At 33.6% G+C, this 14,816-nt stretch overlaps 3 pseudogenes across 2 annotated transcripts; 1 reads left to right on the top strand and 2 right to left on the bottom strand.

Moving 5' to 3' along the window:
• Positions 1 to 1,206: 1,206 nt before the first annotated feature.
• LOC111300477 (uncharacterized) lies at positions 1,207 to 5,238 on the bottom strand (annotated as a pseudogene).
• On the bottom strand, positions 5,056 to 7,776 carry LOC111300476 (exocyst complex component EXO70C2 pseudogene; annotated as a pseudogene). The gene has a single exon (XR_016329510.1). The product of XR_016329510.1 is annotated as an exocyst complex component EXO70C2 pseudogene (transcript).
• Positions 7,777 to 8,891: 1,115 nt separating this feature from the next.
• On the top strand, positions 8,892 to 13,280 carry LOC111299502 (serine/threonine-protein kinase PBS1-like; annotated as a pseudogene). Its single transcript, XR_016329832.1, has 4 exons — positions 8,892 to 9,855; positions 11,286 to 11,677; positions 12,306 to 12,685; positions 12,820 to 13,280. The product of XR_016329832.1 is annotated as a serine/threonine-protein kinase PBS1-like (transcript).
• Positions 13,281 to 14,816: the final 1,536 nt, after the last annotated feature.

Below are 14,816 nucleotides of genomic sequence, written 5' to 3'. Positions count from 1 at the left end.
ACAATACCTACGCGCAGCAACCACACACAAAATAACAAGCTCAAATCAAGAATAAGAACACACAAATATATTTGGTTCGGCCCAACTCAAAATGGCCTACTCCAACTTAATCCACTATCAAATAAATCTTTACAATTGTGAGACTTTTAGAATGAGAAAAGTCTCCTAAAACTCCTTACTCAAAACTTAACCCAAAACCCAATTACACCATTTAATAGCCTACTCACTTAGCTATTCTCTTGGTGTCTAACTCTATGGGGTTACTAAACTAAAACCAAAACATCTTATTTATAAGGGTGAAACCCTTTATACCTTTACTAAACTCCCGATGTGGGATACAAGACAAATTCAAACTTACTTAACTTTCGATGTGAGATTCTGAGATTCAAGGCAAATCCCAACAGTTAAAACATACTCAAAGGTGCTTCTCTGTTGTTTAGTTGTTATTTAAGACATCAAATTTTCATTACAATCTCCCCAAACCTTGGAAATCGGTCTCTCTAAGATTTAGTTTGATTTGTTTTATTAGTTTTTAATTTTTATATATTATTTTAATATATTTAAATAAATTTTGATATAAAATTATTATTTTTATTTTATAAAAATTTAAAATATATATAATTTGATTCGATTTTTTTTATTTTTTACATCTCAATCCAAATTTAATATATACATTTAATATTTAAATTTGATCCAAATCAAATACAAAAAATAAATCCTAATCAAACAAAATACTACCATTTTAAATCAATTTTTTAATTTTTCAAATTTTTTTCTCATCTCTACTGCTCCCCATGTGTGAGCGAGGAAATGGACGTCAGATAATGCTGTGAGCTCTTTTTTCCGCTTCCCTCGCAACCTTTTCCTCATTCTTTTTTCTCAACTGTCCGTTCAAAAGCCAGACATGTTACATGGCTGTTCTTTGCTAAAACTCCACATGACACGTCATACTCACGTGATTGCTTCATCACTACGACCAGGGTCCTCTTTCTCTTCTTCATTTTTTTTTCCCTTTTTTGAGTGAAATGGAAAATACCATTTTTCAATACGACAACCATTGATAAAGGTGTCCCTATGAAGGCATTAACACCAGGCATGCAATGAGCAAAAGAATAAAAATTAGGCATGCTGGATATTAGGGTTTGAACCACAACGACCTTAGCAAAGAAATAGTTTGACAAAGCAACCATGTTGGTCAATCATGAAATAAAATCATGCCGACTAAAATCTTCTTATCCAATTCTAGAGTGCGATAAATAGTTTTAAATATAAAAGACTCAAACACAATGGAAAAATACGAGTTATTAAACATTTATAACCTGCACACGATGTATGCAAGGTGGCACCCTAACAAGGTAGCTCTGGTGCAGAAGGATTAGTTTCTTTAAAAAAAAAGAAAAAAACTATCTTATGTTATCTGATAAAAATATTTCAGTTGAAATCATCCTAACTGAAGTTCTATTCCCTAGAAATCGCTGTTGATGAGGGCTGGTAATAAAAGCCTTCTGAGCGTTGGAAACTCTGGTGATGGTGTGGCGAATGGAGAGACGCTGCTCATTGTAGCCCCAACAACAGAATAACCAGGCAGGGAAGGCTGCTGCAACTGGGTCACGACATAGCTATATGGCACACCATTTATTGATCCAGCAGTTTGCATGTACTAGGGCACTGCATATGGCGGCATTGTTGGCAATGGTGGAAATGGTGGAGGAGACAATGACGGAGTAGGTGGCACTTCATTTAGAGTTAAATGCTGAGTGGTGGTCATGACATTGTGTTGGTGGGATTTGGGATGTGGGAATGGTAGAACTGAAGATTGTTGGGGATTAGGAGATGGTATGTAAGGCTGGCTATTCTCAAGCTTAGGCCTCTTCTCAGAAGGGTAGTCACCAGAAGATTCTTTCATAGGATTGCCAATAACACCTTCAGAAGCAGGGGAAGAGAGGACGTAAGAAAGCAGCTGGGCTGATGATGTTGATGCAGTTAGCTTCGCTGCCACAGCAGCTGCTGCAGATTTCCGAGAATCTTCCTCAATGTGGTCAAAATTATCAAAGACACTTGTCAGGCATATATCGTAGGAGCTGATTGCTCTGTAGCTGCTGGAATAAAAGTTTGAGGTGCTATGGATATATGAGATTCCTTTGAACTTTGCTGAGCTACCAACTGGGGATTGTCACACTTTAATAACTGTCTTGCAGATATTACTAGCCTGTTCCAATTGGGACCGTGGAGCCTGTAAAACATCACGCACATGATCAGAATGCAGCCATGTATATAAAATTAAGGTTACAATCAAAGAAAGTTAACATAACCCAGAAGCCAAAAAACAGAAGTTACAATATTGTTAACTGTATTTACGCTGAGATATCTAAGTTTATAGTTCATAATGTCAAAAAGTATACCTAAAATATAAGTCTAGTGACAAACCTGAAGCTTGTGTATGAATTGCCTCCGGCTTGAATTCCTGATAGGATGAGTAAATCAGCTTTCTTTTAACACTACCACAAACAATATTTTTGAAAATTGATTAGTGTAAGTAACCTGCTCCTGCAGAGCCTCTCTCAAATGTGAGACAAGACTAGCTCTTGATGATGCAACAGCTGTTAGCTGCTCAATACAGTCTCTCAATATAGCATGCTGACCCTGAACCTCCTCCACAAATGCAGGTCCACTGAACTGCCCTGTTCAAAGAAATTAGACATTTTAGAAAAAAAAAAAAACTCTCCTAAGATGTTAACTAAGTCTCCACGGCATCAATTGTGCAAACAAGAAATATTTAGTCTCAAGATATTAAGAATGTTGATCAAATAACAATCCTTTTCTCAAAGAAAGAAAAAAGTAGCAACAAGGATTGTGAACAGTAGTTGAAGTTACTAACATCTCATGAAGAAACTAAAAGTATTATTAACACCAATTTGCTAACAAGTATCGACTAATGCAGGTATACCCGAATTGCGATCAGTACAAATTTCCTTATCTACTTTCTCAATACAGCTAATAGTATTCCTACTTGCTCAATTAGTTGCATTTAGCTGGACAAATTACAAAAATTCAAGTTAACTAAGCACAACTATATTAAAATGCAAGTTCCATATACAAAATCAACATTTTAAAGTGAAAGGAAGATATTCTTTGAACATATCCTCTTACAAAAGTGCAGCTTCTACAGCAATAAACTTAGCCAATGTTCCACAACTAAACAGGTCCTGAGTCCTGAAACTATTCAAAGTTTCCTCCCTTTTTTCTCTTTTGGTAAGAAACTGTTCAATGTTATCTTTTTGAAGCAAAAAAGAAGAAATTTTTGAACGTGAGTCTCCCACATGAAAAACAAAATTGGGAATTTAAATTAAACTCATTGAACTACAAAATAATCTACTTTAATTAAGCATTTAATTGCATTCAATTAAAGCTCGTGAAAGATAATGCAAACGAACTTCAAAGCACGAATTAACTATCAAATAATCAAAAAATAATAATAACAGGCGTCAACTGAAAGGGCAAAACTTTGTGGCCGAAGCGTTAAAACCCTAAAAAAAATAGAGAACGGAGGAGAAGAAAAGAGACAGAACCTGGACAAAGCGAATGCAGATGACACAGACAAGAATCAATGGCGTGTGAGTATAAAAAGTTCGTCGATTCCCGTCGTCATGGAGAGGGAATCAGGGAAAAATCTGTTCCATTTGATGATTAAGGTTTTGCTTGAAAGTACGATACTTTGTTTTGCAGAAAGGTTCGTGCGGTTAACTGTAGGCGTAAGAAAGAAACTGCAAAACAGCAAAAGCCTTTTCTGCTTTGAAGAGAGAGTGCAGTGCAGGTTGGGGTCCAATGATACCTCAATTTGCAGGTTCGAATACAAAACTCGAATTTAAAACAGCAATTCGATTTATCCAATACGTCAAATCCGAGTACCTTGATATCAAGTTTGTATAGTTCGCAAGATTAATCAAAATTTTAAATTTTAATATATTTATATTATTTTTATTAAAAATTATTATTTTATTTATATATTATTTTATATTTAAACTCGAATAAATAATTAAATATAAAAATTAAATTTATTTTTATTAAATAAATTTAATGAAGCAAAATTTTAAATCGAATTTAAATTATTCAATCAAATTTAAATTAAATTTCAAATAATAAATTTCAAATTAAATTAAAACTCTAATTTTTCATTATATTCACTTATTTTCTTTTTAATTTTTATGTATGCAGTGAAGTTTTCCCAATACTACTATTGAATTAATTTAATTAGTTTAATTATTTTATTCACTTGTCAATTATAAAACATGTTTATAAAGTTTAAAACTCCATTAAGTACATAAAATAAAATAATTTTCATATTGCTATCATTTTTTTTTCATTGTTTGGTGGCTTTTTCAATGCATTTATTAATAGCGTGAAGAAAATTATAAATGTTAATTTTCATACAGATTAGATGAAAACCATTTCCAGCATATTTCTTTAGATTTAAACGAATTTTCAGATCTGTCTAATGAGATTTAAAATTTACTTAATAATTATTTTTTTAATGTTTGTATGCCTAAATTAATTCAATAATAAGATTATCCTACTCCTTTTTCTCAAAGAATGAGAGAATTAAGTACTATAATAATTAAGATGGGAACGGATCTGAGGGGTCGGGATGAATTTTTGTTCATCTCGAATTTAATTCAATCCAATGATTTTTTTTATACTCAAATTTGATTTAATATTATGTAAAATTGTATTCAATCCGATTAGATTTAAAATTAATAAAATATTATTTTTTAATATAATTATAAAATAAAATAAATAAAATATATATAGATATAAAATTAAATAATTAATTAAAAATAATTATATATGTAACGGATCGGGATGGATTTGTCTAAAATTCGATCTCGATTTTATTCTACAATTACTCGACTCGACTTGAAATTCGATTTAAAAAAAAATTGATCATAAAAAATCGAATCGAATCAAAATTCATCAAATACGAGTTAGACTGTAATCCTAATTATAATTGAGGGTGATCTTCTATAATGATCATTGTTTGACAGATGATATATTTTATAGTTGGTGAATTGTATAAGTATAACATTGAAGTTAGGCAAAGGGTATTCTGTGTTAGACAATAACTGACCAAAATCATAAATTTTACAATCAGAATCATGTTCTTCAAACGATACTTACGAAAACAAGAAATACAAGAACAAACCAAAAATAAATTACATGAATTAAATTCAAAAGGTCCATGCCTTCGAATTAAATACAGCAGCTTCACAGATTTTGGAAGAACAGAGCAAAATATTTCTAAACCTGCTAATTATCAAAGTGCATGTTTCTTTACTATGATGGCACATCTAATTGAAACGATCGAAGCAGCTTTGCCCGCTGAACAAAAAACTGCCCAAATCCTCACCGCCTTAAGGTTCGTTTTCTTCGTACAAAAGGGCTGGATTTTCTTGTCTTTCCATTGCTCAATTATGTTTTCCTCCTTGCCAAGGAAGAAGGATTTCCATCGAACAGTTCATCAATGTAAGCCTCTATATCCTCAGGCTGGAACTTTATGTACTTCTCTGTTTGTCTTCCAGGATCCAAGTATCCAGAGAACCTTCCCAAGAATGATCTATAGGCTGGAATCACCACTGATGATATCGAAACCCTCAGTTCTGATTGCAGCTGCTTGTCATTCACCACCCACAGGCTCTGAGTCTTGTGAATTTCGTCGAACATGGCATTAAAGCTCTTGAATTTCTCTTTCAGGACCGGTTTCACCACCTTCCCGTTCACACTCAGTCCCTCATTGCTTAAACAACCCAAAAGCTTCGTCCAAGTCTCTCTTTGGTAATTCTTATGGTAGTTCCTAAGATAAGATGATCTCTTGCGGCGCCACGTATCCCCCATCACTTTATGGATCTCCGCTGATCCTTTGATCTTCTGCAGCATGTAACGTCCATTATTCATCATGAAAATGCATCTCAAGGAAACGTCCTTATAAAGCTTGGATTTTGCCTCCATAATCGAATCCAACAAATCCATGATTCTCATCAACTGACAGGAAAATGGGGAGTGATTTTCTTCATCGTTGTTGTAATTTTCTGAGTTGCCTTCGTAATTCTGGGGCCTACTTGTTGAATCAGCTCTTTCAATCTTGGAATGCTCCTTGAAAACTTGTTCTAACGTTTCCGTGTACTCATCACATGCATATTTGAGATAATTCATTGTGTAGCGGGTCAATGGATGAACTGCCCCACCAGGAACTGGGATTTTCCCTGTATCAGACTTAATTGAATTCTCAAGATCACAGAAAATGCAAATCGCAGTCTCGCCAATCCTACAACGAGCCGTTGTTGTTTCTGCCCTGAGCTCTTTGGCGCATTCTTCAGGAAACATACTATCAATACCGGAAAGATTATCTCGCAAGGTCTCGTACATGTCAAGAAATTTGAAGAGTTTCTCCGTGGAACGCTTGCTAATGGCAACAGCTTCAGCGAAATTCAGAAGTTGAATGAACACGCCACGTGTAAGGTTGCTGAAGAGGCTATCAGATAAGGAAGGATAATCGGAGAAGATTGTTTCAGCGAGCTTGCGCTCGCCAGAGAAGTACACATTGGCACATTGTTTGACTGCCTTGATCCATTGAGGGATCTCCCTTTCCAATACTTCCCATTGCATCTTTTGAACTTCATCAATACTAATCTTCTCGTAACCTAGCTTGTTCAAGGTCTCCTCAATTACATTCCTCCTGGTGATCATGTAAACCTCACAGCATTCGGATTCATGTCCTCCTGAGATCATCTCCTTGGCAATTTTATTCAAGTTGGCCAAAACTTCCTGAGAATACCCTGGAAAGTTGGATTCCTCATTTGATTCAACAGATTGATCTTGATCAGGCACATGGCATTGATCTGCAACCTCCTGTTTCTGATCAGGTTCCACGATTCTTGACTCTTCCATGAGAGACCTGAATTCATCCTCCAAATAAGACATAGCTCGCTGTTGAATTCTACCAATGCGGTTGATCAAAGGGCCCTGGTCGGAATCCAATTTGAAGACTGCAGATAGATTTTTGTACAGCTTTGATATCTGGTCCACAGATTTAAGAAACGACACATCATCCTCGGCAAGCTGACACGCCTTCACTTTTGTGTCAGGCGATTCATGATTAGATATTTTCTCTTCAACAAGATCCAAATACTTGTCAATAAACTCTGGAATCTCTAAACCTGCCTCAACCTCCTCCTCCTTTGGGGTGGAGCGACTTGACAAGAAACGATCAATATCTTCCGAGGCTGTTTCCAGGGTATATTTGACTTCAGGTGAAGGAGAAGATTCTCCTAGTTCCCCTCCTTCATTTTCTTTCTCTTCAGCCTTTCCAGTCTCTTCAATTTCAGTTTTTCCAATCTTCACTTCCTCTGGTTTCTCCATCTCTACCTCGGTTATCTCAGCTGCAGCTGACGACTCTTCGTTGGAAGACTTTGGTGAATCCATCGCAGGCAATGTATTGTTCGCGTCGGAGTTCTTGCCGTCGCCGTCTCCTTTGTTAAAACTTAAAGACTTTTCAGGCTGGTGATTCGTTTCCATGGCTAAGCTTTTAGGGAAAAAAAAAAAAGAAACCAGAAAATGTTAAAGGAAAGGAAACAAAATTGAAGGTTTGAAGAAAATTCGTGTTATTGTATATTCTTTTTGCAATTTTTTTTTCCGAGTTTTTGATTTCCATGAATCAAAATAGAAATGGTCGTAGTGGGGGAAATGTAGGGACGGAAAATTCTTGTGGAATTGGATAGGGAGAGAGTTGTTTTGGTGTTTTATCTGTTTTTAGGAGGGTTGACCAATGACCATTAACCTGTTTTAGCACCTTATTTGTGCTTCCCACGATCTCTTTTCTCCTGCTTCATCGGTTTTTTAAGCTTGGTTTTTTAGTAATTATATTAGGTGCCTTATTAGATTATGAATCAAACCACCATATATTATATATAATACACGAACAGAATCGTTGAAATCAACACGTTTTATGAGTTTATTCAATTGATTATTTGATGATGATGATGATGATGATGATGATAAGCAGTCCCATGATTCAAGAAGAAACAGGTCGGTGATTGTTTCTTGCAGCCACAAATAAGTACAGTTCAGTTCTACTTGGGTTGCATGGAAACAGGTCAAAGTCGATAGAGTTTGAAGTAATTAACAAGCTAGCTACTAGTAATTGTTAAGTTTTTTTTTTTGGTTTAAGTTCTTCTTCCTTCGGCTTGGTGGGAGGGCCTCTGGCAATCTCCCATTCCACGCGATATATAATTCATAGGTTGGAACAACATTGTGTACAACTCTCAGGTTTTGGAACAACAGATGAAAACAATCGGCTCCGTTTCGTTGCAGTCAAAGTTCCGAGATAAATAGGGGTAATTATCATTCAAATTGGATCGGATACATTTTAATTTTTTAAGATATTATATAATATTATAAAATTTTAAATTTTGATTTAAATTTAAATTAAATTTTTGTTTAATCCTAATCAAATAAAATTATATTAAATTTGGTTTGATTTGATTTATTGATTTTTAATTTTTTATATATTATTTTAATATATTTAGATAAAATTTAATATAAATTTATTATTTTTATTTTATAAAATTTTTAAAAAATATATAAAAACTTCGGTTAAATTTTTTTTTTAATTTCTCATCTCCTAAATCAAATTCTAATCTAATATTTATATTTAATATTTAACTTTAATTCGAATAAAATAAAATAAAAATCAATCCAAACAACAATAAATATTATAATTTTAAATTAATTTTTAAATTTTTTAAATTTTTTTCTTACCTTTTAAGAAACATATAGTGAAAACTGTTGTATACAGATATATATATATATATATATATATGAGGACGATGGATTTTTTTTTTCTTTTTCAATAGGTTGATCAGATTACAGGAGATCCCATTTTCCTAAATTCTTTATTTATTCATAGAGCGGTTAAAATCACTTAAACATGATTTTTTTTTTTTAATAGATAGAGATAGAGGAGGAGATAATAGAATTCGAATTCTTACTTTAAAATTTTTGAAGCGTTTTCATCCGAGTCAAATTGTATTTCATTTTCTTTAGTATAATCATTCAAACTTGAAAGATAGGTTTCAACAAATAAAAAATAGTGATTTATTTTTAAAAATAAAATAATTAATTTTTTTTAATATTTTAACCATAAAAGGGATAATAGGACCAGTTGTGTTCTTAACCAAACGAGTAAAGAAACAAATAAAGCAAATAAATGTATTATAATTCCTAGAAAGTTACATGAAATTTGAAAATCATTTGATGGGTTAGCTATTATGGCAGCATATCTCATGAAATGGATTTTACAATTTTAAATTCATGATTCTCAGTTTTATGCGTGATAATTTATTATGTTTATTTCGTATTAAATATATAAAATATAAAAATAATTATATAATAATTTGTATTGAAATATTAAAAATAAAATATATTTTTTTATTAAATGTTATGTTAATTTTAATATTAAATTTAATGCTTTAAACAGCATTGTTTTTGAAGAATCTTTTGATGTTCCCAATTCTCATGTGGATGAAGGGTTGTTTTGTTTCTTGTTTTAATGAAATCAACACGGAAGGCCAAAACCCCAGATCAGTTTTTAACTTTTTATTGTCAAGTGAAGTTTTTTCTCGTTAAAGTTCAAAGCTTTTTCACAAGAGAAAAAAAAAATTGAAAGCTTTTGGTTTAATTGGATTTTGATTGATCAAGAGCAAATGGGTTTTTGCCCCTGTTTTGGTCGGAGGAAAGCTGAGAAGCCGAAGAGTGGTGAGAAAAAAGAACTTGGCAAGAAATGCAAGCCTCAATTATCCTCTGGTAAGTTTCTTTCATGCAGTTGTTTTCTTTTCCTGTGTTTTTTGTTGCGTTTTTTGTCTGACATATGCCTCATTCTTGTTGTTTTCCAGTTTCTTTTTTGAGTTTACATACGTTTGTGTTTATCTTGATTTAATATGATTTGTTTAATTAGTTAAGATTGCTTAATCCATTTGTTTGCTTATAGAATGATTAGCCGAAGCGATATAAGGGTTTAAGATTTAATGCTTAGTTGGGAACTTGGGATAAAGTTTTGGCTTTGTGCAAGATAGAAGTGTTTATTGTTGAAATCATGTGAATTTAAGCTGATTCTGCCTTGGCTTTTGCTTTTACTATATCTTGCTTGAGTCAGTAACTTGTAAGATTTGTCATTACTGCTTTCTTTTTACTTGGTTTCTTTTCCTAGATGAATCAAGCTAATTGGAGATGTTTTGGAAACTGGTTAATAAGATTCCAAAGGTGGCTTAACTTCAGAGGACTAGTCTATTACATCCCAGCCAAGCAGTTTGGATTCAAAATATGTTTCTGTAGCACACATCTTTACACCTAAATAAATTTGAGTTTAAAAGATCTCTGACATTTACTTGTTAACCAAAGTGGCATGATATATATTCAGGCCATCTAACCATGCCTAAACAAAAACAGGATTTGCTCAGTAGGATCAAAAAGTGGTACAGACTTAAGATGGGAATCATCAGCTCCAAAAAATGAGCCAGCCTAATGCTGGCAATAGAGCTCAGACTTTTACCTATAGACAACTAGCAACCATAACAAAAAATTTTAGAAAAGAATCCTTGATTGGGCAAGGTGGATTTGGGGCTGTTTATAAAGGGCAATTAGAAGGTACTGGTCAGGTACATTTTCGAATTTCCAGCCTGGAACTTTGTTCCTCCCTATTTCCCAATTTCCTTCTTAATCACATGCATTGTGGTTGTTAGCAGCTTGTAGCTGTTAAGCAACTTGATAAGACTGGGCTCCAAGGGGAAAAGGAGTTCCTTGTCGAAGTTCTCATGCTTTCTCTTCTATGCCACCCTAACTTGTCAATTTGATTGGTTACTGTGCTGAAGGGGATCAACGCCTTCTTGTCTATGAGTACATGCAGCAGGGATTCTTGGAAGATCACCTGCATCGTAATATTTTCATGCCTTTTCCTTTAATCTTGTAAAAGAATTCGTTTGTTAGAAATCACTTCACTGGTTCTATTCAGACCTCCACAATGGGTCTCAAAGAAACTCACTCACTCACTATAACAGCTTCAAAAACCTTTTTGGGTTTCTTTTCCTACTAGTTCAGTCCTACTGTGTTGACAGTTAATATCCTGACTATGTTTCTGCATCTTTCTAGAAACCATTTTGAGTTTCTATTCCTACAAATGACGCCCTTGTTTCTACATCTTTTTGGTAACATAAAGAGATAAGCAATGATTTTTGCAGATATTACACCTGATCAGAAACCTTTGGATTGGAATACAAGAATGACAATAGCTGCTGGTGCAGCCAAAGGTCTGGAATATCTTCACACTGAAGCCAGTCCTCCTGTTATATACAGAGATTTAAAATCATCTAACATACTATTAGGTGAGGGTTTCCACCCAAAACTCTCTGATTTTGGGCTTGCAAAATTTGGTCCAAGTGGAGATAAATCACACGTTTCCACTAGGATCATGCGAACCCATGGTTACTGTGCCCCTGAGTACCTCAATAGTGGGAAATTGACTATGAAGTCTGACATCTTTAGTTTTGGGGTAGTCCTGTTGGAGCTGATTACTGGACGTAAAGCTTTTGATGATAGCCGTGCTCATGAAGAACAGTTCCTTGTTGATTGGGTAAATACTTCACGTAATCTATATTTCCATTTGGCTGAAACTGTTCTACTTTATGATTGTTCCCCAAAGAAATGTTATTTATACTTGGCCATACAAAGATTTATTAGTAAAGTTGGCTTGAATGTCACTTCACATGATGTAGAAGATGCGAACTTCTACTGGTCAGCTCTTTAAGGATTAATAACTAACCAAGGTATCTTTAATTATGGCTTTACCCTATGTACTGGTCTGCTTTCATGATCACTGAATTTAGTTGCTTTTAATTTGCTGGGACTCGTAAGAATGTATTTTTTTCCTGCATGGCACCCTGACTTTAACAGTATAGTTTTTGCTGAATATGTGTTCCTAAATGCAGCTTGGTTATTGAACGGTAATTACATAATGCAATTAGACATAAACTTGAAGTGCACCATATTTACATTTGAAGTGGCCAAGTAAGAATAAGAGTGGATATGCATTTTTCTGTGGCACTCATGCTGAAGAATCCATGCTTTTTGAATTTTCAATATGGGGATGTTCCTAGAATTCAGTTGGATTAATTTGTTTCTCCTTTTTAAATATACTTTCTAGCAATGAGTTTTCTGACCTGTCAATGTGTGTGTGTGTGTGTGTGTATACTATTTTGTAGGCATGACCTATGTTGAAAGATGGAATGAACATTTTGAACTTTGCGGATCCACTGCTGAGAGGTCACTTTCCAAATCTACATTGAAGAAGGCTCTAGAGGTCACCTTTATGGGCATCCAAGAAAATGCTAATTCCAGACCCTCTATTAATGATGTGGTCCTTGCTCTAAATTATTTGACTTCTCATCCATATAACCCCAATGAAGCTAAAAGGATTAGTGTCAAAGGGGCCTGAGAACAACGACTCTCCAAAGGAAACAGCCAGGATGTTAGACAGGGATTTTGACAGAGAGCCAGCTGTTGCTGAGGCCAAGATGTGGGGAGAGAGTTGGAGAGAAAAAAGACGACAGACTGCAGAAAATGTTTCTGATGGATCAAACAGGTAAAAAATCCAGAAATTATTTGTAACTTATTTCTATTGTTTTGCAGGGAACATTGTATATTTAGTTTAAGCAGCAATGGTTTCCAACAAACTATATTTATTTTCCATTGATCTTTTATAATCTTTTCCTCCAGATGGGTGCACAAAGATCAAGTTGGATCGTAAGTTGAGCAACTGGTACCAATGCAATGTGGAAGAGTTGAATTGCTCAAACATGGCCAGAGAATTCTCATGTCATTGTTGAAACTCTGGCTGCATTTACAACATCTCTCTTTGCAGAGATTGATCATCCACAAATCCCAATGGAATTGTGCAAGAAGATACAAAGATTAGAAGCCTAAATTTGAACTACATGCCTTTGCTTTTTCTGAATTCTTAGTTAGAATACAATATAAGGTGACCATATGGGGATGGGTTTGCAGTTGTCTCTGATCTAGTGGTAAATTCCTTGTTGACTCACTCAATAATATAACTTCCATAACTTGATGTTCTTAACTTATTACCTGTAAATGAAACTATCCTTTCATCTTTCATGTAAATGAAACATCGATATCCTGCTCTTTACAAGTCTGTCAATTATGAAATCTTGATTACACTGATGGATGTTCTAATTAAGCTCATAAGTAGCTTTGATTCATATTATAATTGAAGCAATAGCAACAAGATGGAATAAATGTACAGTTTGGAATTCAAAGTCCATAATGCTTAACCATTAGTCCATGGAACCATCTTTAGCAAATAAAATTTATTCTAAGATATAGAATTATTTGTGAAGTCACCCTAATGTTTTCCATTTTTTGGGATGAAATTATTGAACGAACCAAGTTAGGGTCAAACTGAGTAGTTTTATTATTCTTGAGACATAAGTTTTAATTCAAGTTAATATCAACTTCATACTATTTTACCTTTTTCATAAATTAAAATCAAGTTGGATTTAACTTTGAATGGGTTAGTGCAGGATCATATCATCATATTCGTATGGTTAAGTCAATCTGATTGATTAAAAAAATTTCATTCATTAATTATGATATTATTTTTGTAAAAAAAAAATTAATACACCAAATTGATACAAAAAAAATGTCATTAAAATTATAAAAATATGAGATTAAGTGCAAAAATTCTCAAGAATTGATTTGATTAGTAAATTGCATTTACCTGTACTCTTCATGTCATGCCCAAGAAAATCAAACTTGAAAAAATTGGTGAAAGTGACTGAACCATTTAAATTGGGGAACAAGTAAGCGAATCGTCCATGTGATCTTGGCATTAAGATCTTCATTTTTTTTCAATTTTCAATCAGTATTTCCAGCTATCATATATTATTATTATTATTAAATTCCTCGAAATCTTTCAATTTGATGATGAATGATTTTTTTTTTTCAATAATTTTCATGCTTTCTTCAAGTCATGGTCGGCTATGGTTAAACCAATGGGTTCATTTCATCTGATAACCACCCTTTGTACAAATTTAATTACCCTTTTAAAGCACGATTAAGATGTGATTTATGGATTAATTGTGAAAAAAATGAGGTTTTTTATTAAACACAAAGCACGTCATTAACTCAAAATTAATTAATTTAAATTAACGTAAAACTTTACATATTTAAATATTTCGATATAAAAAATCAATTCAATGAAAGACTTAAATTCTACTTCTTTAAAACGCTCAAATACCACTTTGGATGAATCCATTATTAATAATTTGCAAAAAAAAAATTATAATTATACTTTTTACTTAAATTAACACGAAACTTTATATAAATCACCCACGCTAAACATCTCCGTCAGAGAGATGAGGTTAGAGTTGAACAAATTGCTTGCTAAAGTCCAAAAGAGAAAACGACCCACTTGACTTTAGCAAATTCCAATGTTAATTTTGTATTTGGATTTCAGCGAGAGGGGTGCATGCATGGAACCATGGGTGTTGCATGAATTTATTATTAAATAATATTGAATTATTCATCTATTTATTATATTATATAACAGAGTAATTATACGAAGGTGAATTTAAGTAAGTTTCAAAAGCGAACCGGGTCCAGCCGGGCCTCACATCACACAGGTTGGTACTTGTGGGTTACCCACCACAATCGGTCAAACTCAATCACTGCCCAATTAAAAATCGCCACGTCAC

The sequence above is a fragment of the Durio zibethinus genome, chromosome 18 (genome assembly GCF_047325235.1).
Source record: "Durio zibethinus cultivar Kanyao isolate XHJ-2024 chromosome 18, ASM4732523v1, whole genome shotgun sequence".
NCBI classification, from domain to species: domain Eukaryota; kingdom Viridiplantae; phylum Streptophyta; class Magnoliopsida; order Malvales; family Malvaceae; genus Durio; species Durio zibethinus.
This window is presented reverse-complemented; position numbering and strand designations above follow the sequence as displayed.